The following is a 25,905-nucleotide window of genomic DNA, read 5'->3' as shown; positions in this document are numbered from 1 at the left end:
CATCACTTTGGATTCAATTATTAAGTACCTTAGATGTCTATCTTCAAATACCTTTATTTTAGTCACAGAAATCTCCATCTCTATCACTTAAATTTCCATTTCCAACACCCACATTTCTATCACCATACACCAATGTTATTAAATTTGTGGCAATTTAATTCCATAGCAGATTTCATTAAGCAGATTCCCTAATGCAGCATTTCCCTTTAATGCCAGTCTTAGCAACTTAAGGAAAAATTCTTGAGAAATAATAATTTTGAAACAGATTTGCATGTGAGGGGAGTGGGATTGTTGTGGGTGTAGGTATGGTGTGAAGGTGATATGTTTAACAGGAACACATCTTCCAACAGTTTTCTTTAGTAAAATTTGAGACTTTGAGACAATAGAACATTACTTTGAGAATTAGAAAGACAGACTAGATAGAAATAGTGACAACTTTCCTCATACCCTTTATTAGATATTTCTATTTTCTTCTTGTGTAAGATTAAAATTTTGCTTTTCTTTATTTTGCTATAATCTATCTGTTAGAGTATCTTAAGGTACATTTGCTTCTCTCAAATAAAAGGTGCAAATTTTGTGCTTGCCATTTTAAGAATGTGTGACAACTGGAAAACTGGAAATGTTAAGTCACGTATTTATCTTTAGAAGAGTACAGCAAAATAAAAAGTAACTTTTCCTATATAATGTTTTTCTAAAAACAGATTTTGTGACTTTTGTGGTTAAAAGGTTGTTTCTTTTTTTTTAACTTCTTTAGGTAAGTTTAGATTGAGATTTTTCTTGTTTCTTGAGGTAGACCTGTATTGCAGTAATCTTCCCAAAGATTTTGTATCACTATTTTTCTTTTCATATGTCTCCATCCTCTTTAATATCTTGTTTGACCCATGCTTCATTTAGTAGAATGTTCTTTCTCCTCCACGTATGTGTGTTCTTTCCAGACTTTTCCTTGTGATTGATTTGTCGTTTCATATGTTGTGGCTGCAAAAGATGCAAGATATCACCTCAATCTTTTCAAATTTACTGAGACTTTTTTGTGACCTAACATGTGATCTATCCTGGAGAGTGTTCCATGTGCGCTAGAAAAAAACATGTGTATTTCACAGTTTTTGGATGAAATGTTCTGATTTTATCCATTAGCTTTCTCTGATCCAATGTGTCATTTAAAGCCACTATTTCCTTATGGATTTTTGTTTCAGTGATTTTTGTTACAATGATGTAACTGGGGTGTTATAGCCCCTCTACCATTATTGTATTCTGGTCAATTTTTTTTTTCCTTTAGGTCTGTTAATAATTGCTTTATTTTTTTAGATGTTCCCATATTGGTTGTATAGATCTTTACAATTTATTATAAATTGTTGGATTTACAATTTAGATTGTTGTAAATTATGTAAATTAAATTTACATGTAATTTTTTACATGGAAATGTAAATTATATTTATAATTTAAATTGCTGGATTGTTCCCTTTATCATTATGTAGTCTTCTTTGTCTCTTGCAGTCTTTGTTTTAAAGTCAACTTTGTCTGATGTAAGTATTGCTACCTCAGTTTTCTTTTCACTTCCCTTTGCATGGTAAATCCTTTACCATCCCTTCATTTTCTATCTGCATGTATCTTTAGGTCTGAAGGGAGTCTCCAGTAAGCTGCATTTAGATGGGTCTTGTTTTCTTATTCATTCAGTCACCCTATGCCTTTTTATTGGAGCATTTAGTCTATTTACATTCAAAGTGATTACTGAGAGGTATATACTTACTGCCATTTTGTTACTTGTTTAATGGCTGTTTTTGTACTTCTTTTCTATTTCCTTCTTCTCTTGCTCTGTTCCCCTGTAGTTTGATGCCTTCCTTTAGTGATGGTTTTGGATTCCTTTCTCTTAATTTTATATGTATCTATTATACGTTTTTGATTTGTGGTTACCTTTAGGTACATATATAACATCTTATGCATATAGCAGTCTATATTAAGTTGATGTCTGCTTAAGTTTGAACCAATTCTTAAAAAAGACTCAGAACCCAGTAAAAGGAAGAAAACAATAAAAAGCAAAAATAAAGAATAAAAAAAATGCAAACAAAAAAACCAACAGAATAATGAAAACAGGAGCTAATTCTTTGAAAAAAAAATCAACAAAATTGATAAACTTGTTGCCAGATTCACCAAGAAAAAAGAGAGAAGACCCAAATAAGTAAAATCAGAAATAATGGAGGAGAAATAAATAACAAGTGAGACCAGAGAAATATGAAGGATTATAAGAAAATATAAAAATTGTATGCCATCAAGTTGGACAAATTAGAAGAAATTGATAAATTCGTAGAAATATATAACCTTTCAAAACTGAAAGGAAGAAATAGAAAATTTGAACAAACTAATTACTAGCAAAAAAATTAAATCAGAAATCAAAAAAAAAAAAAAAAAACCCGACAAACAAAAATATAGGACCAGATGGTATCACAGGTGAATTCCACCACACATTTAAAGAAGAGTTAATATCTAGCCTTCTTAAACTATTCAAAAAAAAAAAAAAATGGAGGAGGGCTTACAGATTCATTCTATGAGGCCAGAGTTACTCTGATCCTAAAAACAAAAACACTGGAAAAAAACCCAAAGCCCCTAAAAACCAATATTTCTGATGAACACAGATGCAAAAATCCTCAACAAAATATTAGCAAACTGAATCCAATACTACATTAAAAAAATCATCAGTCAAGTGGGATTTATTCCAGGGATGCAAGGATGGTTTAATATTTGCAAACCCATCAATGTGATACATCACAGTAACAAGATAAAGGACAGAAAACATGTTCATCTCAATAGATGAAGAAAGAGCATTTGATAAAGTCCAACATCCATTTATGATAAAAAAAAAAAAAACTGTTGACAGAGTAGGTCTAGAGGAAATATACCCCAAAATCATAAAGGCCATATATGAAAAACTCACAGCTAACCTCATACTCAATGGTGAAAAACAGAGTTTTCCCCTAAGATCAGAAACAAGACAAGGATGTCCATTCTCACTACTTTTATTTCAATGTTGTACTTGATGTCCTGGCCATAGATTCAGATGAGAAAAAGTAATAAAATGCAACCAAACTAGTAAGGAAGTAGTAAAACTTTCACTGTTTGCAGATCACATGATACTACTAGAGAAAATCCCAAGAGACTACTAGAACTGATAAGTGAATTATACATTCATAATGAAGTAGCAGAATGAGAAATTAAGGAAACAACTTCATTTATAATTGCACTAAAAATAATAAAATAAGGAATAAGTTACTCAAGAAGCTGAAAATTTACAGTCAGAAAACTATAATGTACTGTTCAAAAACTGAAGAAGACACAAACAAATGGAAAGATATTCCATGCTTATGAACTGGATGAAGCTAAATTTTTATAATGTCCATATTACCCAAATCAATCTACAGGTTAATGCAATCCCTATCAAAATACCAGTAGCATTTTTCATAGAAATAGAACAAATAATCTTAAAATGTGTATGAAAACCACAAAAGACCCTGAATAACCAAAGTAATCTTGAGAAAGAAGAACAAAGATGGAGGTATCACAAGTCCAGATTTCAAGATATACTACAATGCTGTAGTAACAAGAACAGTATGGTACTGGCATAAACTGGACACATTGATCAAAAGAACAGAATAGAAAGCCAGAAATAAACCTATTATGTGATCAATTAATTTATAACATAGGAGGCAAGAATATATAATGGGGTAAAGAAAGTCTTTTCAACAAATGGTGTTAGGAAACAAGATGGCTACATGTAAAAGAATGAACCTGAATCATTTTCTTACACATACAGTAAAATGAACTCAAAATGGATTAAAGACCTAAATGAAAGACCTGAAACCATAAAACTTCTTGAAGAAATCATAGGAGCAATTTCTTTGACTTTGGCTGTAGATACATCTTCTAGATGTATCTCCTCAAGTAAGGGAAACAAAAATAAAATTAAAACAAAATAAAAGCTTTTGCACAATGAAGGAAACCATCAACAAAACAAAAAGGCAATTTACTGAATGGAAGAAGATATGTAAATGATGTATCACCAATGAGGGGTTAATAACCCAAATACATTAAGAACTTCTACAACTCAACACTGAAAAACAAATAACCTGATTAAAATAGGCAGAGGACTTGAACAGACATTTTTCCAAAGAAGGCATATATAGATGGCCAATAGACATATGAAAGATGCTTGACATCACTCATCATCAGGGAAACACGAATTAAAACCACAAAGAGATGTTACCTCACATCTGTCAGAATGGCTAAAATAAAAAAGTCAAGAAATAAAAACTGTTGGCAAGGATATAGAGAAAAGGGAAACTTTGTGCACTGTTGATAGGAATGCAAATTGGTGCAGCCATACCGGAAAACAATATGAGTTTCCTCAACAAATTAAAAACAGAATTACCATATGATCCAGTAATTATACTATTGGGTATTCACCCTCCACCCAAAATGAAAACACTAATTTGATATGAAGCCCTATTTTTATTGTAGCATTATTTATAATAGAAAGATATGGAAGCTTCCCAAGTGTCCATCTATACATGAATGGATAAAGAAGAGGTATACATATATAGTGGAATACTACCCAGCCATAAAAACAATTAGCTCTTTCTATATGTGACAACATGGGTAGATTTAGGATTATGCTACATGAAATAAGTGAGCCAGAGAAATATCGTATGGTTTCGCTTACATGTGGAATTCAAGAAACAAAATAAATGAAGAAACAAAAGAGGAGAAAAACAAAGAAATAGATTTTTAAATAGAGAAGATAAACTGATAGTTGCCAAAGAGGAGGTGGGGTTAGTGGTGGGGGATGGGTGAAATAGCGGACTTAAGAAAGAAAAGGTCATTTCTCAAAAAAAAAAAAAAATCACACATATTTAGGATGAATTAACTTTCAAACCAAAGGGAAAAAAATGTTAATTTTTAAAACCTAAAAGATTTCAAAAATAGTTTTTTGGGTTTATAAATTAAATTTCTAACTGAATGATGGTGTTTCTGCCTTAAAAATAAGGCAGAAATAAAATGTTATGGTGAGCAAAGGCAACAGTTGCGCTCTTTAGCCTACATCCTGACTTCAATAAGCAAAGGCATCCATATCAAAGATGGGAGTTGAAAATGAGGGACGATTCCATTTACTTACAAAAAAAAATATCTTGTGCAATTTTAGCAATCCACTAACAGCAGTTGAAGAGAAATAGGAAAGGATGCCTGGCGGTTGCCCCTTCTGTATAATTAGTGGCATAAACATGGAGACATCTATTAACAATGCCCAACTTCTTGTTGCAGTTCATATCGGGTTCCTATAGAAAACAAATACCTTAGCTTTTTATGGTTAGTTATTTAAGTAGGCTGTTCTCTTCTGGCTTTTTCCTTTTCTCTCTAAATTTTGGATGATTACCTCACGCTTGTCTTCTACATCCTTTATATGATTTACTAGGTTATTTTATTCTTTAATATCACACTTGGGACAAGTCCAGGTGCCTGAAGGCTATTGGTCTAATACAGCTGCATTTCCATTGAAGGTACTAGGCATAGTCACTCTACTGTGGTGGTTGTAGAAATTTTAAATGTCATATCTCCACAGCCCTGTCCTTGTTTTCAGTCATCAACCCTTAAAATGAGGGGATCTTATTGGAGATCTGCCTAGATTTTCTTTATCTTTGCACTGAGATATCCTACTGTTTTCTTGGGACATAGAATTGTGAGTTACCTATCACAGAATTCTTTCATTTGTTCCTATATGTGCCACACACAGCAGAAATTACTCAATACTTCAGCTGCGTGAACAGACTTCTTTCCTAATTTCAAGTACTGGTATAGACTTTTAGTTTTTGACTATCTTTATAATGCTTTAGTTGTTTCTGTAGTTTATGGGAAGGGCAGATGAAAGGGAAGCATTAGATGTCTTAGTTCACTCAGCCATATTCTTGGAACTAATGTTTCCAATTCATTTTATGAATCAAGAAAGAAAATCATACAAAACTCTGGGCAATGAAAAATTAAAAAGAAAATCACAGAACATTCTCAGTTATATTTTATGTGCAGAAATCCCAATATTAGTAATGTGTTAATAAAACCATAACCAAGTAGGACTTATTCTAGAAAAGCAAGAATGGTTAAATGTTAGAAATAGCATGTCAAAAGAGAGAAATAATACAATCAGCTCAAATGATGCTTGAAAATGGGGAAAACTGAATACTTATATGATAAATATAGTATTCTGAAACTAGAACATTTCTTAATATTGGGTTAAAAATAAATGAATAGACTGGAACAGAATAAGGAGCTTACATGTAGATGCACAGATTAGTGTATATAGTTATTTACTAAGTTATAAATAAGATATTTCAAAACACCAGAGAAAGAATTTCCTTTGATAAATGATCTTTGGACAATTGGTTAAGTATTTAGAAAATAATAATAAAGATCTACCCCATTGTTACAAATGTAATTGTTACAAATGTAACTATATTACATTTGTTGTTTAAAAATTTCAGAAAAATATAAATATTTAAATGATGTCAGAGTAGGGACATATTTTCTAAACACAAAAATATGGAACTAACCATTAAAGAAAATATGGACATATTTCATTATAGAGAAGAGGAAACACATCTATGCATTAGGAATATAAAAATTTAAAGCCAAATGATAAGCTGGAAAAAGATAATTACAGCAAGGAAACAAATAATATTCTTAATGTAGGAGTTCTTTCAAATTAATCAGAAAAAACAAATCCCATTAGGAACGTGTGAAAAGGACAAAAAACAGGCAATTAAAAAGAGAGGAAAACACAAAACTGCCAAAACATATATAAAAAGAACTTAGCTGTACTCAAAATCCAATGTCATTAAGCATTTTTACATTCACCATCTTATTAAATAGATTCCCAGGGAGAAGAGTCTGGCTTTGCTCTGGTTGATATACAGCATCTAGGTTATCCTGTCTTGTGTCTTTACCTGTTGTCTGTCTCATGCTGACCACTGGAGAAGAATCTACATCCTGAGAATTTTAATAAAACCTGAGATTTCTTAGGAAAACCAAATTCTTCAGTATATTTGAGTAAATGCAGAAGTCTACAAAATACTGAGGGCTAAGAAGAAGAAGAAGAAGGAGGAGGAGGAGGAGGAGAAGGATGAGGAGGAGGAGGAGGAGGAGAAGGGGGAGGAGGAGAAGAAGAAGTAGTAGTAATAGTAGTAGTAGTAGTAGTAAAAGGAGAAGAAAATAGAAAGGGACATGTCAGGACAAATTAGAGCCCATGTATCATGCATTTTTTTTTTTTTTTTTTAACTCCTGTCCCTTGGTCCTATGATTTTAGGTTGGTGCTGGGGCAAGGCTGAAGGGATGGAATTGGAAGGGGACTGGTAAATTTCTCTGTAGAGCAATCCTGAGTAAATCATTCTTCTGACTCATCCTTGGATCAAGCTTTTGCCTGACTCAGTTTAGGAAGTCACAGAGCCCACAAAATTTCCCAAGATGCTGTCTGCCACACAGTCCTTGCTTATTTGCAACTACAGGAGAAGGGTTACGGAAGCAAGACCAGAGATGTCTCTGACTGAAATCTTAAGACTGGAAAGTAGTATTCTAACCTTAATCAAAGGTTAGAATCGAAGAACTCTGTGATGCTTATTATATGGACTGCCGGTAATAAAATGGCCTGCCAAGGGAAAAATGCAACTCTTTCAACAGCATTAAAGAAATCAGCAAGTAAGAAATATACTGGTATCAGAATGATTAAAACCATTCTTAAGCATTAAAAAGGTATATACAAAATGATTTAAATATCCTCACGATTTTTTTAATCTGATATAAGAAACAATTGTATCACATGGAAAGTTGTAAAGAGTAACAATTTATGTAGCATTAAGAGTGAAAGTATAACATGAAATGTAATTTAATCAGGTGAGATGTATAAGAAAAGTGCATACTACTGGAGTATTTAGAAACGCAGGCTTTATAATTCCTTTTTTCCTTAGAGGAGCATCTTTAGAGTATACATGCTGTGACTATTTTCCGAGGTCATTTTGACCTTTACTTCCTAGTACATAAAGTATTATTCTTCTGTAAAGAAGTTCATAGTTTAATGGATAAGGTGTCAGGGAATAAAAAAATGAGACTAAGCAAGAATACTCTGGTTCTTGGGCTCTCTGTTATAAATAATGCTCTCATTAAAATTCTGCCTCAGAAGAAAGGCAAGTCCATTAGTCTGGGAGCTAATTTTTACTGGCTCCTTAGATGTATGCATATTAAAAATTCAGCTTTTATAATTGCCAGTCATCAACCACCTAGTCATTGCTGTTCTTGGAGTTTTTAATTATTTACTTCATTTGCATAGACACTCCAATTTATGATCAACCATTTAGTTATCAAGGGACAGTTTAGTAATTTTTCTTTTACATTTTTATTTATCCCTTTTGTATTCCTAGGAAAAGCTCTGAGTCAGACTTTGTGAGTCTTAACCAAAAATTAAAACTATGACCACTTCCATGAGTACTATGTGGAAACCATGGTTACTGATAGAACTTGGGGAAATTAGAGTTTTATTAGAAAAATAAAGGCCTCATATCCAGTTAAAATATGCTATTTCTGAGTTCAGCACAATGGTTTGTGTGAAAATATCTAATAGCGCACTGATGCCAGTAGTACTTATTTTCTATAATTTCCTTTTGGGAGTGGATCTTTTTAGGAAAATAATAGCAGAAATGGCATATTGAGCCACTAAAATATAGTCATATCTTATTTGTCATCCCAATAGTTTCATGATCTCTTGTTCAGAATCTGTGTCATTGTTTCCATTTCTAATGATAAGATTGGAGGAGTTAGAAATTAAGTGACCAGCTTTATTGTTATAGAAGCCAGTGATGGTTGTGTGAATAAATTCTAAACTCCATCCTTGCACCACAGGACATATTCTGTTATACTGCATGGCTTCTATACAGATTGGATATTCTCTCATACCTTTCCAAAAGAGAAAAAAAATATAACATAATGGAGACATATGCCCTAATTTGAATTCTATTAACAAAGGTGCACAGTATAGTTTTGCATCCTCTTGTCCAAGTAAATACTATCTTTCCAAAATCACTGAAGAATATTTTATGCTATCTCTTTGTCTCATTGTGGCTAATGTGGGTGTTACATTTGGTGATAATGATGTGCAAGAATGAAAGAACGAGCAGGGACCCAAGACAAACAGAAACATCAAAATGGTACTTACTTACAAATTTGACAGCACAAAAAGTATTTCAACAAAGCACTGGCAAGACCCATCTTGAAGAGACTTTGATATATTTGAATCCAGACAGGTATTTTACTTCTGTATCATTATAATAGGATGATCATAAGTTTATTTTTTTTCCAGAAAGAAATATACACATACAACTTTTCCTTATCTTTGCCCAAATTTTGAGTATATTTTGTAAATTTACTTAATGGCAGTACTGTCCCTGATTCACCCTTAGTCTAGGGAATGTGCACCTTCTGTTTTTCACGTGGAGAGGTGTCACAGGTATTTTGGCTGTAATCCTGGTAGAGAACTGAGCCTCCCCCAATTCTAATCAAATCTGCCTTATAAAATTTGATGTTCACAGAAAGTCCACTATTAAACTAACATTTCTATCGTGTGCCACCTGATGTTTAAAACAATATACATATTTTCTATAAGAATGGAATATTGAAAAGACTTCATTTCCCTCTGCCCCCACCAAGAAGCAACTCAATTATTGAACAAAAAACATTGCTTTGTCTGTCATCTGTGTTCTGCTACTGGCTCAGGCAGCAATAGAAGTGATTGATCTGTAATCACTGGTCTTATAGCTCTCCCTCCCTCTGTACTATCTGGAGGTTTTCTTCACATAGGATGCTGAAAGTTAATGTGAATGGAGCCAAATAGCACCACCTGGATAGTGGGAATTGATTATGGAGTTTTCCTGAGCCACAAGACTTCTGTGCCATTGTGCCCAAAGCTCCTGGTGTGCAATCTACAGAGAACCCCCAGAGAGCAGGGTAGGTGAAGGACAACAGTGTAACAAAGGATGACAGTTGTGAAAATTACAAAATCACTCCTTCCCAATGCAGACAAACTTAGTACCTGAAAATAATTTTTCCCTGAAAACTTGACATCAAAGAATAATTTTGCTTTATTTTCCTTTCTGCTTTTCTATTTCTCATTTTCAATAAGACATCCATCTAAATTCACCCAGTTACCAATACAGGTTTATCATATTCTCCTTCTATAATCTAGAGATTATTCTTTCTCCCTTGTGCTATCCTTATTCTGAATATTTAAAAAATATTTTATGGCAGTTTTTGGATTTATTTGATATTTCAGGAAATAGCATATATTTATGGTGGTGGATTTTTTTTTTCCCCCTGTAAATATTGCCATCTTCTAGGCACTGAAGGAAAAAAACTGGACACATTGTATGTGTTCACAAAGAATTAAAGCTCAATAAGAAAATACATGATGGGAGCTGACATGAAAATAAAGATGGAGGATAGAGATTAAATAGAGGCATGAATAAAATTTGATGCAATACTTGATTATAAGTTGGGAGTGAAATGGGGGAGACAAGGAAAAGCATCATGAAAGAGGTGGCATTTTTTCCTTAAGCAGTGATGCTTGAGGAGGAATGACAAAGGGAGGTTCATGATATTTTAGGAACAGGAGTTAGTGTGAGATGGTGCTTGATTATTTGGGGCAGTCATTAGGTGTTTTTTACGATTGTAATTCAGGTGTATCAGAGGGTTGTGTGAAGGTGAGCCAGGAAAGGTGGCTGGATCAAGATTCTGGGATCTTTTAATTTTATGAGGAAGTTTTAGACCTTAGTTTTATAGATGACCTGGAATTTACAAGATTTAAGAACAGATCCATGTTCTAGGAAGATAAATCTGGTGACCGTAGGAAGGGAAGATAGGTAAAGTGTGCTTCCAAAGCACAGATGATGTTTTGAAAACTATTTCATTAGTTCTAGCAACAAATGATCTGCACCCAGTAAAGGGTAGGAAGAATGAAAAGATGAGGTGAACTTGAGAATCATTATATATGTGGAAACCAACATCACAAGATATTTTGAAAGTGGTTGACAAAGTTTGGAGGGAGAAATGGGTCAAACAGAAAATGATGCATTATTGGTTTTCTTGGATAGGCAAGAGTGATACTTCAAAGGCTAAGACAAAGTCTCCTGATTTAATGCAGTAGAATGAGTGATTCACTATATCTGACCTTCAGAGAGTGTTTCGAGTTTTAAAAGGCGCTTAATTTCCAGATGTGTAATACTTTCAAAGAAAATATCACGAGATCTCCCATTCTTTAAAAAATCAGTAGAACTGTATGATTATCTACTTGAAGCATTCAAAAATACATCTCTATGCACCGACATCTCAGATACGCATATTATGCAATATCCTGGCACTTTCCAGCTTTCTCTTTATCTGTTGTTTCTACGTGACTCCACTTAAGTAAATTTTAATTAGCTGTGTTGTCTATTCCATTCTCAAATGCTAACAATTCTCCAGGCCACTTGCTTCTGCCCTTTCCTCTTTATAAGGTTTCATTTTTCCCCTTCACTGTAAAGATTCAAATGTTAAGATAGGCAAAAACTTTTCTGATTTCATTAACCTAAAACTATTTGTTGTGTACTCACTATGTTCCAGTTGTTAATTTAAGTGCCATGATATAAAACATATGTGATATAATGACATCTGTCATTTTATATAAGTGACTTACAATAGATTTTAAGTCAAAATTCCTTTGTAATATTAGGACTGTTTTTAAGGATAATCAAAAGTAACTGGTTAAGTATGGTAAAAATGTTAGTGACATAGTGCTTAAGAACATGATTTTGGAGTAAACAAATATGATATTTAAGTGCTGATTCTAACCTTACTAGCTGCATGGACATGGACAAATCACCTTAACTCTTTAAATTTCAACTTTCTCAACTGTAAATATCAGGATAATATTGGTAGCACAAACTTATAGGCTTATTGTAAGAATCATTTGGGATACATATTTAAAGCTCTTAGTATAGTGGCAATTCTAGGTACTGTGAGAATACTATTAAGTTTTCATTTTGCAAAAGAAAAATTGAGTTAAAAATGTACACCTTCTAAAGTAATAAAATAAAAAGTGCATTAAATAGTCCTTCTTTTCTTTAGGGCATATTTTCTTTTTAATTCAAGCCATAGTTATTACTTGTGTAAAACACAAATCAGTTGTATTACTGCTCAGAGTATTTAAACATCTTCAGTGAATTTACAGAATTCCTTTTAATAGCAGTTACAGGCTAGAAAATTGCCAGGGGGCCCATTAAAACTAATTCAAATCACTATATCAAATGGACAGCTGAAATTTTTTCATTTGTTTATATCTGGTTTCTGTAATTCAGTTAGTAGGTCAGCTTACAGTTTATTTGCAAAGACTGTGAACTGAGGAACAGTTTATCAAATAACTTTCAGGAATTAAAATGATGAAATACAGATTATCCTACATATACAATCAAGAAGATGGCAGAATAATACATAAATTCCTAAGGTCTTGGAGTATTTCTCAAAGAATACCTACAGAGCTATGCAATAATGACCTCTAAGAAATTCTTAGCACCCTAAATGAGTTAATTTTCAGGGCAAGGTAATAAGTGCTGATAATATTTTATAGCTATTGCCAGTCTTTAAACCTACACTAATTTTATATGATAAGCTATTTTATACAGAGCTACACTTATATCTATAGACATATTTTGAAACATTAAAGGATATATATTTATATAGTTCTTCAACATTTTTTTTCTCTTACAAATATATCTTGAATATTTCTCTTAAAGTCAATACACATGACTCTATATTATTAAATGGCTACATAGTACTCTACTACATTCTTTTCATTCACTTAACAAGTACTTATAGACCAACCACTACATATCTAAGGCATTATTTGAGAAGTTGGGGATACATAATGAACAAAGCAACCCAAAATTCCTCCATCACAGGAGAAATTCTAGTGGAGAGAGACAGATAATAATCATGATAAATAAGTAATTTATATATTATTAAAAAGTGAAAAATTATATTTTAAAACTACAGCAGGTAAGAAAAATAGGAAATGCAAGAGTGGGTGATATAGGTATCTTAAACACAGTGGTCTGGCATGGACTCATTGAGATGGTGACATGTGCAAAAGGACTAGAAATAGAGAACAAGCCATGTACATATTTATGGGAGGTGGTTTCAGAACAAGAAAAAAACTGATACAAAGGCTATGAGGCAAATGTATAGACTGGCATGTTCTAGAAATATAAAAGAAACCAGTGTGGCTCAAGGGAAACCAGTTAGAACTGTGTTGTCCAATGTGGTACCCACTAATCACATGTGGCTACTGAGGTAATGCAATTTGATATGTACTGTGAACTATCGAAAACTATCTCATTAAAAATATTTATATTGCTTATGTATTGAAATGATAATATATATGATATACTGGGTTAAATACAATATGCTGTCAAATCAATTTTGCCTATTTTTGACTTTTTTAAATGTGTTACTCACAACTTTAAAATTGTATATGTGACTCACATTATATTGTTACTGGACAGTGCTGAGCTAGAGGAATGGTAAGAGGTGTACTCAGAGAGAGAGGGAAAGGGCAGATTATGCACCTCATTGGACAAATACTGGTTTCCATTTTATAAAATGAAGAGCCTTTGGTGAAGTTGGACATAGGAGTAACAGATTAGATGTATGTTTTGCAGGAATCACTTTGGTGGCCATGTCAGAACAAACTTTAAGAGAACAGGGACTGAAAGAGGAAAGATGGTTAGAAGGCTGTGGCGATAGAAGAGTGATACCAGCCATATTTTGTGATGAACTGGATGTAGATAGATAAGAAGAATCTTATCAGAGGAAGAGAGAAGTAAAAATAAACAAACAACTTCAAGGTTCTTGGTCTGACCACCTGGAAGGATAGTATTACCGTCAGTTGATATGAGCAATATGGTGGGAAATGCAGATTTGAGGAAGTGATAGTGAAGATCAGGAGTTTAGTTTTAGATTTTAGGCTTAATATGCCTACTAGCTATTAAAATGAAAATGTTGAGAAAGCACTTGGTTGTATCAGTGTAGAAATCAGAGAAGAGGTATATATGTCACTCTTTCCTCTGAATGCTACACTGTGTATGTGTGGGTACATGTAAATTCAGAGTCATCCACATATAGGTTTTGTATTGAAAGACATAGACTTGATGAAATCACCAAAGGGGTAAGTGTAAAAGAAGAGGTCTAAGGATGACTTTTGCAGGACTCTTATGTTTAAAAGAAAAAGACAACAAATAAGACAGAATAAAATGCTGAGTATATGGGTATATATATATTTTAAGATTTCATTTATTTATTTGGCACAGAGAGAGAGAGAGATAGTGAGAGAGAGAGAGAGAACACAAGCAGGGCGAGCAGCAAGCAGAGGGAGAAGGAGAAGCAGACTCCCAGTTGAGCAAGGAGCCCCACATGGGGCTCGATCCCTCCTAAGATCATGACCTGAGCAGAAAGCAGATGCTTAAGTGACTGAGCCGCTCAGGTACCCCTTGCCACACACAGACATTTTTGCAAGTAGATGGATGTGATGGGTGAGGATTATTAAAGTTTTCATGTGGCTGTTTTGATTTTCTTGGTGAAGTAAAAGTAGAGACATCAGATGAAAGTGAGATAAAAGAGAAGAATGTTGGAGGTTTTTTTTAGGGGATGTAGGAGAGTGAATAGTTACTGGGTTTCATTAAGGACCCACTGAGGTTTAAAGTAAGATCATTCAGCATAGTTACGTGTTTTTTCCCCAGCCATATCAATTGCATAGGAATAGGCAGCATTTGTAGAACTTTAGATATAATTTAAGCAAGCTGAATAGGAGAATAGAGGGGTTATCAGGCAGGTTACAGTAAAAGTGATGGTTCAGTGAATTTTAGGCCCTGCATCAGTGAAAGGAGTGTTGTCAGGATAGTCTCCAGAATCAAAGGGAGATACATGAAACTGATTCTGTGGAGAGGTTGTTGGTAGTGGTAATTCCAATATATTAGACTATATTCATGAGGTGAGTGACTGAGGTAGAGTATATGATAAATCACTGGTGGGACGAGGGCCAGAAACTGAGAGGTCATGGTGTTAGATGGGTTATCTATTTATCATTATCTGTCTACCTATCCATCTACCTATATCTATCATCTATCTATCTATCTTCTAACATCTATCATCTATCCTTTTATCTATCATCTATCTATATGCAAATCCCAAGTTCTATATGAGTAGAATTACAGAAAGTGACTCTAGGCCAAAAGCTAGCTCATTCAGAAACGAAGGAAATTTCAGGGTGAGGTGATGGTGGATGGTGCAGTCTATGGTTGTGGCAATAAAGAATAAGGAAACCTACCAGACCTCCAGTCTCAGTGGAGAAAGACTGAAAGTAAAAGCAGCCACCAACTGAGAGGTCTACAGGGGAGTTGGTGTCTTAAGGGCATACCTGAGTTTGTTAAAAGTAAGAAGATAAAAGACTTCCCAAAAATAAATAAATGGGGCACCTGGGTGGCTCAGTTAAGCCAGCTTCACTGCCTTCATAGCAGGCAAGCATGCTGTGAAGGCAGTGAAGCATCTGCCTTCATAGCAGGTCATGATCCCAGCATCCTGGGATCAAGCCCTGTGTCTGTCAGACTCCCTGCTCAGTGGGGAGCCTGCTTCCCCCCTCACTCCACCACCCTTCACGTGTGCTCTCTCTCTCTCTCAAATTCTCAAATAAATAAAATCTAAAAAAAAAAATAATAAAGTTATAGTACATTTTTCCATGCTGAACGGTGAGTTCCAGATGTTACAGCAGATGGGAGTTTAGGAATTTTACAAATGTGAGAGAATAGAACTACATGGATATACCATGCTTAATTGTGAATTCTCCCACTAAAGAAGAACTGGAATGTTCCCAATTTTTTTTTACTTTTACCAATAATGTTAAGGTAAAGGCCCTTGGCAAATGGAACTGCTGGGTTTAAATGTGCCTAAATAAATTTTAATAGTATTATCAAATAGTGTATCAATTTATACTGCAAGCAATGATAAATATGAAAGCCAGTTTTCTAACCCACTTGGAATAGGCACTATTATCAAACTTTTAAATCTTTGTTCATATGACAAGCAAAAAAAAAAAAAAGTTTTTCATTGATTTTTTTATTTTATTTTTTGTTGTTGATGTTGGTCATATTTTCATATTCATACTTCTAAGTATTCCTGTGGTGTCTGTTGCTTCTTATTTAATAGGTTCATTGGATATAATCGACATAAACTAGACATGCTTAAAGAAAAAATTTGCAAAATTTTGACCGTGAATACTGCTATGAAATGATCACTACATTCAAGATAATGAATATATCCATAACCTGCAAAATTTCTACATACCCCTGAGTAAACTCTACCTCTTGTTCCTCCTCACCCCCACTTCGTTCAGGAAACCAGTGATCTGTTTTCTCTCTACTAAGTTTGCCTTTCTTGGTGTTTTATAAAAATAGAAGGTACTCTTTGTGTCTTACTTCTTTTATTCAAAATAATTATCTAGAGATTAATCATGTATTGTCATGTATTGATTGTCATGTTTTGAAAATTCATTTTTTAAATTAAAAAAAGTATTGAATTGTATTATATTATATGGATATACCACAATTTATCTGTTCAATTGTTGATGAACATTTTTATTATTTGTAGTTTTTGGCTATTACAAAAAGGCTGTTATGCATATGTAAGTGGAAGTGTTTGTATAAATATAAATATTTCTGGGGTGCCTGAGTGGCTCAGTCGGTGAGGTTAAGCATCTGCCTGCAGCTCAATTCATAGTTCCAGAGTCCTGGGATTGGCCCTCAGTCCGGCTCCCAGCTCAGTGGAGATTCTGCTTCTCCCCCTCCCTCTGACCCTTCCCCTGTTCCTTCTCTCTCTGTCTCTCTCACTGTCTCCCTCACTCTCTCCCTCTATTTCTCAATGAATAAAATCTTTTAAAAAGTATAAATATAAATATTCCTTTCACTTGAAACCCTCAGAATGAAATAGTTGGATAATATGGTAGGTAAGTGTTTATCTTAAACTGCCAAACTGTTTTCCCAAAAGATTTTTCTGTCGCTGATTTCTAATTCAATTACAGTGTTGTCAGAGAATATACACTGTATGAACTGAATTCACTTAAAGTTTTTGAGACTTGTTTTAAGGCCCGGAATATGGTCTCTCTTTGTAAATAATTGATTTGCCTTTGAAAAGAATGTGTATTCTGCTGTTTTTAGGTAGAATGTTCTATAAATGTCAATTCAGTCATTTTGGTGGATAAAACTGCTAAGTCTACTATATTCTTGCTGATCCTCTCTGTTTTATCAACTGTTGAAATAGGGATATTGACATCTCTGCCCATATTTATGTATTATCATTTTTAGTTGCAGTTCTATCAGTATTTACTTTATGACTTTGAAGCTTTTTTTTCAATCAGGTGCTCATATTTGGAGTTATTATGTCCTCTTGATTAATTGACCTCTTTATCGTTATGAAATAACTTTTTTCTTCCATAATATTCTTTTCTGTGAAATCTATTTTGATATTAATATAATAGCCCCAGCTTTATTTGGGTTATCTTCAAAGTGTATTTCATTTTTCATTCTTTTACTTTTGAGAGATTTGTGCCTTTATATTTAAATTGGGGTTTATGAAGACAGGATAAAGTTGGGTCTTGATTTCTATACAATCTGATAATTCCTGCTTTTTAATAGGAGTACTTAAACTGTTTACATGAAATATGATTACTGACATGGTTACTTTATATCTGTCATATTGCTATTTGTTTTCTACTTACCCAATCTACGTTTGGTTCAGGTTTCCCCCCTTTTTTTCTTTATTTAGATTAAGTAGATTTTATTCTTTCATTTTATTTACTTTATTGTTCAATTAGCTATAACTGTTTCTTTTTAATTCTAGTGTTTGCTTTGGGCTTCACAGTGTACATCTTTCCACAATAATCATCTAGTGATATTATGTACTTCCCATATACTTTAAGAACTTTATAAAAGTATACTTGCATTTCTCTCCTCACCTCTCTGCTACTATTGTCAGACCTGGAGCCTTCACTCATGGCTTAAAGTTCACAATATAGTCATTGTTTTGTTTAATAGTCAATTATCTTTTAAAAAATTTTTTGAGGTTAAAAATTATTTACCCATGCAATTACCATCACCATGGCTTTTCATTCTTTTGCATAAAACCATATTTGGGTCTCATATTATCTTCCTTCCCTCAGAATAACTTTTGTTAACATTTCTTTTTTTAAGTGAAGCTCTCTGGTAGTATATTCTACAGCTTTTATATGTTTAACAACAACTTTGTTTTTGAAAGATATTTTCACTGGATACAAATTCAACAGTAGCAGAATTTTGCTTCACTACTTAAAGATACTGCCCCATTTTCGTCCACATAGTTTTTGACTAGAAATATGCTGTAATACATATTTTTATTCCTCTGAATGTGTCTTTCTTTTTCTCTTTCTTCTGTTGTTAATATTTTCATTTATAACTGGTTTTGAGAAATTTGAGAATAAAGCATGTGTAATTATTTCTTGGAGTTCATTAAAGTTTTTCCTTCTGTGTGATTGTCATTTTCAGAAAACCTTGAAATTTTTTCTTTAAGTATTTTTTTTTTCTATCCCAACCTCTTTCAAGAACTCCAGTCACACGTATAATCTCACACCTGTAAGAATGGCTAACATCAACAATACAAGCCACAACAGGTGCTGACGAAGATGCAGAGAAAGGGGAACTGTCTTGCATTGTTGGTGGCAGTGCAAACTGGTACAGCCACTCTGGAAAACAGTATGAAGATGCCTCAAAAAGTTAAACATAGAAGTACCCTGCAATCTAGCAATTGCACTAGAAAGTATTTACCCAAAGGATACAAAAATACAGATTCAAAGAGATACATCAGCTTGAAGTTTAAAGCAGCATTATGCATTATCTACAATAGCCAAATTGCGGAAGCAGCCCAAGTTTCCATTGATTGATGAACAGATAAAGATGATGTGGTACATACACACACACACACACACACACACACACACACACATATCACATACACACACACACACAGAATATTATTCAGCCATAAAAAGAATGAAATCTTGCCATGTGCAATGACATGGATGGGACTATAGAGTATTATGCTAACTGAAATAAGTCAGTCAGAGAAAGATAGGCAGCATATGATTTCATTCATATGTGGAATTTAAGAAACAAAACAAACAAGCAAAGGAAAAAATTTAAAAAGAGAGACAAACCAAGAAACAGACTCTTAACTAGAAAGAACAAACTGCTGGTTCCTCCTACCGGGGAGGTGGGTCGGGTAATGGGTGAGATAGGTGATGGGGATGAAGGGGTGCCCTTGTGATGAGCACTGGGTGTTGCGTGGAATTGTTGAATCACTATATTGTACACCTGAAACTAATATTGCACTGTGTATTAACTAGCTGGAATTTAAATAAAAATTTGATAATTTAGCTCTCAAGTCACAAGAAGAAAAAAAAAAAATTCCAGTTACACATATAATAAGTCACTCAAGATTGTCCCAGAGCTCAGTGAGACTCTTCGTAATTTCTACAATTCTTTTTACTGTGCAGACCGACCACCTTTGGACTCAAGCTACAAAAACTCTTCTCTGGTCTCCAACCTGCCAGGTTCTCTGAAGATTTTGCACTTGCTAATTCATCCCCTGGCCCCCTGGCCCCAGTCTTTCTGTAAATATTCTATTGGTTCTATTTTGTTCGAGAACTCTGCCTAATATACTAAGTAATATACTAAGACCTTCCTGAGTACTAAACCCAAGACCCCACACATTGTGAGTTTTCCAGTCTGGTTGGAATAAGCACAATTCCCAACACCATATGAGCCTTAGAAACTGCTTCTCCAACCTTATCATATGGTTCTTTCCCCAGATTCAGGCACTTTCCTCACACACATGAACTGCTCAGTACTCTGCTAAATGCTCATGGGAAAACTGCTGAAAATCCTTAAAGTTCTTTGTGCAGCACTCATGTCTCCAGTACTCTCTCCTGAAAACTCTAGCCACCTTGTTTTCCCTGGACTTTCAACTTCTTCTTAAGTCTGGGAGCCTGTCAGGTGCCATTCGCTAAAAACTCTCTGGAGGAGATAAGATGAGGCATTCCTCACAGGACTTCCAGTCATTTGTCTCCTGTTACTCATGTATCACATTTGTTTTATTCTTGTTTGTTGTTTCAAATATTTTATGTATTCATTCCTCAGAGAAAGAGAGACAGAGAGTACAAGCAGGGGGGAGGGGCAGGCAGGAGAAGTAAGCTCCCCGCTGAACAAGGAGCCCTACATGGGACTCAATCCCAGGACCCTGGCATCCTGACCAGAGCTGAAGGCAGATACTCAACCAACTGAGCCACCCAGGTTTCCCAGGTGTCATAGTTCTTTAATGCCTGATATACAATGACTTGAAAACCAATACAGGGACGCCTGGGTGGCTCAGTTGGTTAGGCAGCTGCCTTCGGCTCAGGTCATGATCCCAGCGTCCTGGGATCGAGTCCCATATCGGGCTCCTTGCTCCGCAGGGAGCCTGCTTCTCCCTCTGACTCTGCCTTCCACTGGGTCTGCCTGTGCTCGCTCTCACTCTCTCTCTCACAAATAAATAAATAAAATCTTTAAAAAAAAAAAAAAAGAAAACCAATACATATGCCTTGCATTCCTTCACATATGCCACACTTTAACACTTTATACTGTGTAACAGTATATTTTATTTTCTGCCATTCTCATATGTAGTATATCGGATATTGAGATTTATTTTATATTCTATCACTCTAACTCTCTAACTCTCTGCCTCTGCTTGCCCCTCAAACAAAACAAAACAAAACAAAAACAAAAACAAAAACAAAAAACCTGTTGCAATTTTGAGCATCTGTTCCAATTTCATTAAAAAAAAAAAGAAAGAAAGAAAACGAAACAAAACATGTTGGGAGATTTAACCTCTTTACAATGCTAAATATTCCAATCCAAGACAAAGAAAACTTTTGCATTTATATGGCTTTTTTTTAAAACTTATTTATTTGACAGAGGGAGATCACAAGTAGGTACAGAGGCAGGCAGAGAGAGAGGGGGAAGCAGGCTCCCTGCTGAGCAGAGAGCCCAATGTGGGGCTCTATCCCAAGACCCTGGATCATGACCTGAGCCTAAGGCAGAGGCTTAAACCACTGAGCCACTCACGCACCCCACAAGTCTTTTTATCACAATAACATTTTATAGTTTTATTATTATAAGTATTGCACACATTGCTTACTAATTTTATTCCAAAGGTTTTATGGTTTTATTGCTAGTATAAATAGTCCCTTTTCTTTTTTCTTTTTTTTTTTTTTGGTTTGTTTTCTGTTTGATATTTGAACATTTATTAACCCATCATCATACTGAATTGTCTTAACGATTTTCAAAAATTATTTCAGTTTATTCTCTTGGGTTTTGGAGATAAACAGTCATAATTTCCATAATTAAGAATATTTTTGCCTCTTTCTTTTCAAAATAAGAAATGTGAACTTCAGCTCTATTCTCTGGTTCCCTATTCTTCCAAACTCTCCAGAGTAATTGAGAAGCTAAGGCATGCGAGTACACACACAATTCTACTGTATTTCGTGAAAAAAAAATTTTTTTTCAAGATATTTTGGTTAACTGGGCATGCATACAGAATGTAGGATTTGTTCCATTTTGTATGTAAGGATTTTATTGTCATGTTCTTTCAGTTATTAAAGGACAAATTACACAAATTCTGTAGAGGAGGTGTTAAGAGTCAAAGCTTCCTATCTTTACTTGCCACACTGCTCCATTTAATAGATGAAAATTACTAGACATAAGTATAGTAATTATCTAAATACCAACCAGGGATCATATCATTGAACTGATTATTTTAAATTACTGTTGACAGAATCCACTCCAACTAAACAAAACAATAGTCCCTCATTTCATACTGAAGTTTTCCAATTTATTGATTTTTCTCTAACAAAACAAGTCTTTCATAAATTATTACATAGATTTTTTTCTGCCATTTCTAATTCAAGTTTTTATTTTTAATTTTTTTAAGATTTATTATAAGTATTTGAGAGAAAGAGAAAACAAGCAGTGAGGAGGGAAAGAAGGAGAGAGAGAAGCAGGCTCCCTGCTGAGCAGGAAGCCTGATGCCAGGCTTAATCCCAGGACCTGGAGATCATAAACTGAGCCAAAGGCAGATGCTTAACCACTGAGCCACCCTGGCAAGCTTAATTCAAAAGTTTTTATAATTTTTATGTAGGATAGACCAAGAAACATGCTCCAAAACAAGGACATATGGTTAGAAGGCATTTAAGTTGCTTCATTAGTAAACAAAAGATGAAAAAAAGATGAAGACAGTATCTTTCTTTTGCTGGCAGCTACTTACTATTGGCACTCAGCCACCCAAATCCTAATTTTGTAATTTTTAGGCCTCGGTGCTAGGCAGATGTTTATCTAAATCATTTAAATCTCTGTCTTCTATATTTTAGATACATTTAGTATTAAGAGATGCTCCCTGTTTAACAGCATAGATTAAAAGTTAATTAAAAAGAAGTTAAAGAAGGAGAAAAAGAATTACTTTTCCAGAGGCATTTGTTTCATTTTTGGCAGGTTAGAATTAAGGAAGTGGAATAAAGTCTTAAAAATCAGAAATACTTTAAAAAATCATTATTGTTTCCTTTTTTATATACTGATAAGTGCCAAGTTAATTAAGAAAAGTAATTCATTTAGTAATGCAGCATGGGCTAATGGATAAAGTAACTCTTCTCATGCAGCAGGATTATTTTGTAGGATTGATGCTTTTGAAATATTATATGCAAATTACTCATCAAAAGTGGAAATCACTGACATTTAATTGGAAATTCCATAGGAATTCAAACATAGTATGGTACAGGAAAAGGAATTTGGGGAGTTTTTCTTAGAACTTTAAAAATACATAAACTAGCAAAAAAAAAATGTAATGAAGAGATTTTACATGCCTAATTTTATAGTACTGTGATTCAGTGGGGAAAAAAATCCTGCTAAATGGCTGCAGAATTTAGGTTTCCCATACATGTTCTGTCACTCCCCTGCTGTGAACATCTCTTTAACCTTTAAAAATCCCTAGAGCTACTTCATACAGTGGTATTGTTAGGGAAAAGGAATTAGTATATGCATATTATGGATCTCGGAAAAATCTCTAGATTAGGACAAATTATTTTCAGCCTTCCCCAACAGAGCACTACTAATTGCCATATATTTATATTAAATTCTTCAAGATAATAAACACTGTAATTATAACTGCAAAATTACTGCCATTAAAAACAATTTTAATCACCTTAAATTTGTAACAACAGAAAAATCTCTTTGGACTGAAATAATATATGTAGCTATATAAGCAAAGTGGAACATGAACACATCCTGATTTAGAGACATGGATTCTTTGTGAGGGGCCCAAGGCCACCGGTCATCAAAGCAGGCTATCCAAGTTCAGCAAAAAGTTGACAGAAATAGTAAGCTGGATGTTCTCATTTCCATGGGTTTTGTTAGTAATTAATTAATCAATAATAGGTCCATTAGACCTCAGAAATGCATTACACTTTGCAAAGGAAACACTATTCTCATGTTTTCTCTTTTATGCTCTTCTTTGCTCTATGAAACACTTGAAAAGCCTCTGATAGGAGCAATTATACAAATAAATCCTTGAACCAAGAATTTCCTATGGATTTTCTAATTATCAGCTTGTATTTAGCAATAAAGAGATAAAGGGTTTTAGAAAAAGAAAAAAAAAAGGGAGAAGCTATTTCATTGTTTCATTATTAACCTTTGAGTTCCACTTAACACCTCAGTCAAAACTAAAACATTTATCACTATCACTAGTGACATGTACTAATAAAATACAGAGTTTGAAATGCAGTTTTAAGCTTCATGTAGGTATATAGGGTGGGATGATGGAAATATCATAAGCTTCGGCATCAATAGATTGGAATTCTCATCTCTGCTTGCCATTTCCTCACTATGTGAGTCTGGTCATGTGACTTCTTGGGGTTTCTGTTTGAACAGTTGTACCATTGTGATCATTGCATGAGCACACCTGAGTCAGCCTGGACCTTATCTTCTGATCATCCGTGTACAATAGAGCGTTCAGCATTAGGATGTGTGACTGGTGCCCTAAGTCAGTTTCTTAGGAATGAATTATCTGAAAATGAGGTTTCTCTTAAGGGGAAGTCAAAGGCAGTGTGACTACAGGGAGGTCATACTTCTAAAGGGCCAACCCACTCCTGCTTCAGAAGGTCTCACATGCAGTAAGTACTAAACACATTCATATCTGTCCTCATCCACAGCTCGTCTTTGCTTTCAGGCAGCATTAATCAGACATTTTGGTTAGTTCTTAATTATAACTAAGGAATAACAGCATAAAGCCCTGACAATTGTTTTGTTGATGTTGTTATTGTTGTTGTTTTGTTGTTTTGTTTTGTTTTGTAATGTAAGTGCCTGACTTGAGCTTCGATTGCTGAGGAATCCACTTTAAAAACAAATGAACACATTGCCAGCCACACAACTACAGAAAAACCAGGGCACTTCCCCATACTGAAGCTCCTTTGTTTTAGAGATGCTGGTTGATTTCCATAACTGACGCTTTGGATCACTTCCCTTTTCTCATTCTGTGCTTTAAGTTCCTACTTTTAGGCTTTAAATTCGCCAATAAATAGTGAGCTGGAAAACGCTGGATGCTACCCTTGACTCCAGTAAAAGCAGAGCCCCACCCCCAGCCCCAGCCCGCCCAGCAGTTTTGCTCTTTTTCTACCTGCCAGCTTGTTGTCTGGCCTGACATATGCTCTGCAATTTCCAGATCTGGTTGGTAGTAAACCTTTATTTTTTCAGAGTTTTCTGATGGTTGTTGCTAAAAGGAATCTTTCAATCACAATAAGGACAACAACAGCTGGTCCAACCACAGCAATGGTTATTGATAGACTGAGACCAGCACAAAACAAATATCTAGTTTTCATTTTCCTTTGTTATGGTCTGGTTCAGAAGATTTAATATGAATTGCAAATTCCTCCTAGTATAAATTAAAGCTAAATTTAATTTTAGCTCAAATGGAACTAAATTTGAAACCCTGATTCAATTGGAATAGCTATCTTCCATATTTTATGCAGTATCTCCATTCATGTTTGAATTATATCTCCCCTTAGTCTTTCTCCTTCAGGTAAAATGATCTTGTTTTCTTTTGCTTTTCTTCAGAAGCTCTAGTTTTCAAGTCTTAAATCATTTTTTTTTCCCCACTCATTAAATCTCTGGAACACTTGGGTTGCAGTCTCAAACAGGAAATGGAGTTAAAGCCTATGCAATGTTGAGTGTGGGCAGAAGATTTCCTTGTCATTCTCACAAAAGAAGCTCTCAGTTTTTGCCCATGTTTGTCTTTCTGAAGCACACCTTGATTTTACTGCTAGAGTATGAAAGAAATTATATAGAAAATTAAATTACAAAGTTTTCCCTTTTTATTACATTTTTAGTTCATTTTATTTATTGTTGTTTTAAATGGAGCTCTGCTGTATGAAGCAAGCAGAGGGGAAGTATGAGAAACAATCAGTTTTGCTTGGGACAGAACATCAACAGACACTTTGGTGAAACCAAAGTATAATTAAAATTGTCAGGAAGGATTTTTTAGTTTATTATTAAAAAAGTAATACCTCTTGTGAATTCAATTCATACTCTTGTGATTATAATATATGATGCAAAGAGGAAAAAATTCTCCAAAACTAAGGCTGGAAGAAATGGCCTAGACCTTGACTCCACATAATCTATGGGTAACACTGCA

At 34.3% G+C, this 25,905-nt stretch overlaps 1 protein-coding gene across 1 annotated transcript in view; it reads right to left on the bottom strand.

The window, feature by feature from the left end:
* Positions 1-25,905, bottom strand: part of SPAG16 (sperm associated antigen 16) — a 1,019,820-nt gene that overhangs the window by 346,489 nt on the left and 647,426 nt on the right. The gene's annotated exons all lie outside the window — the stretch shown is intronic.

This window comes from Mustela nigripes, chromosome 3 (genome assembly GCF_022355385.1).
Source record: "Mustela nigripes isolate SB6536 chromosome 3, MUSNIG.SB6536, whole genome shotgun sequence".
Taxonomy (NCBI): domain Eukaryota; kingdom Metazoa; phylum Chordata; class Mammalia; order Carnivora; family Mustelidae; genus Mustela; species Mustela nigripes.
Note: the sequence above shows the minus strand (reverse complement) of the source record. Positions and strands in the feature narration are given on the sequence as shown.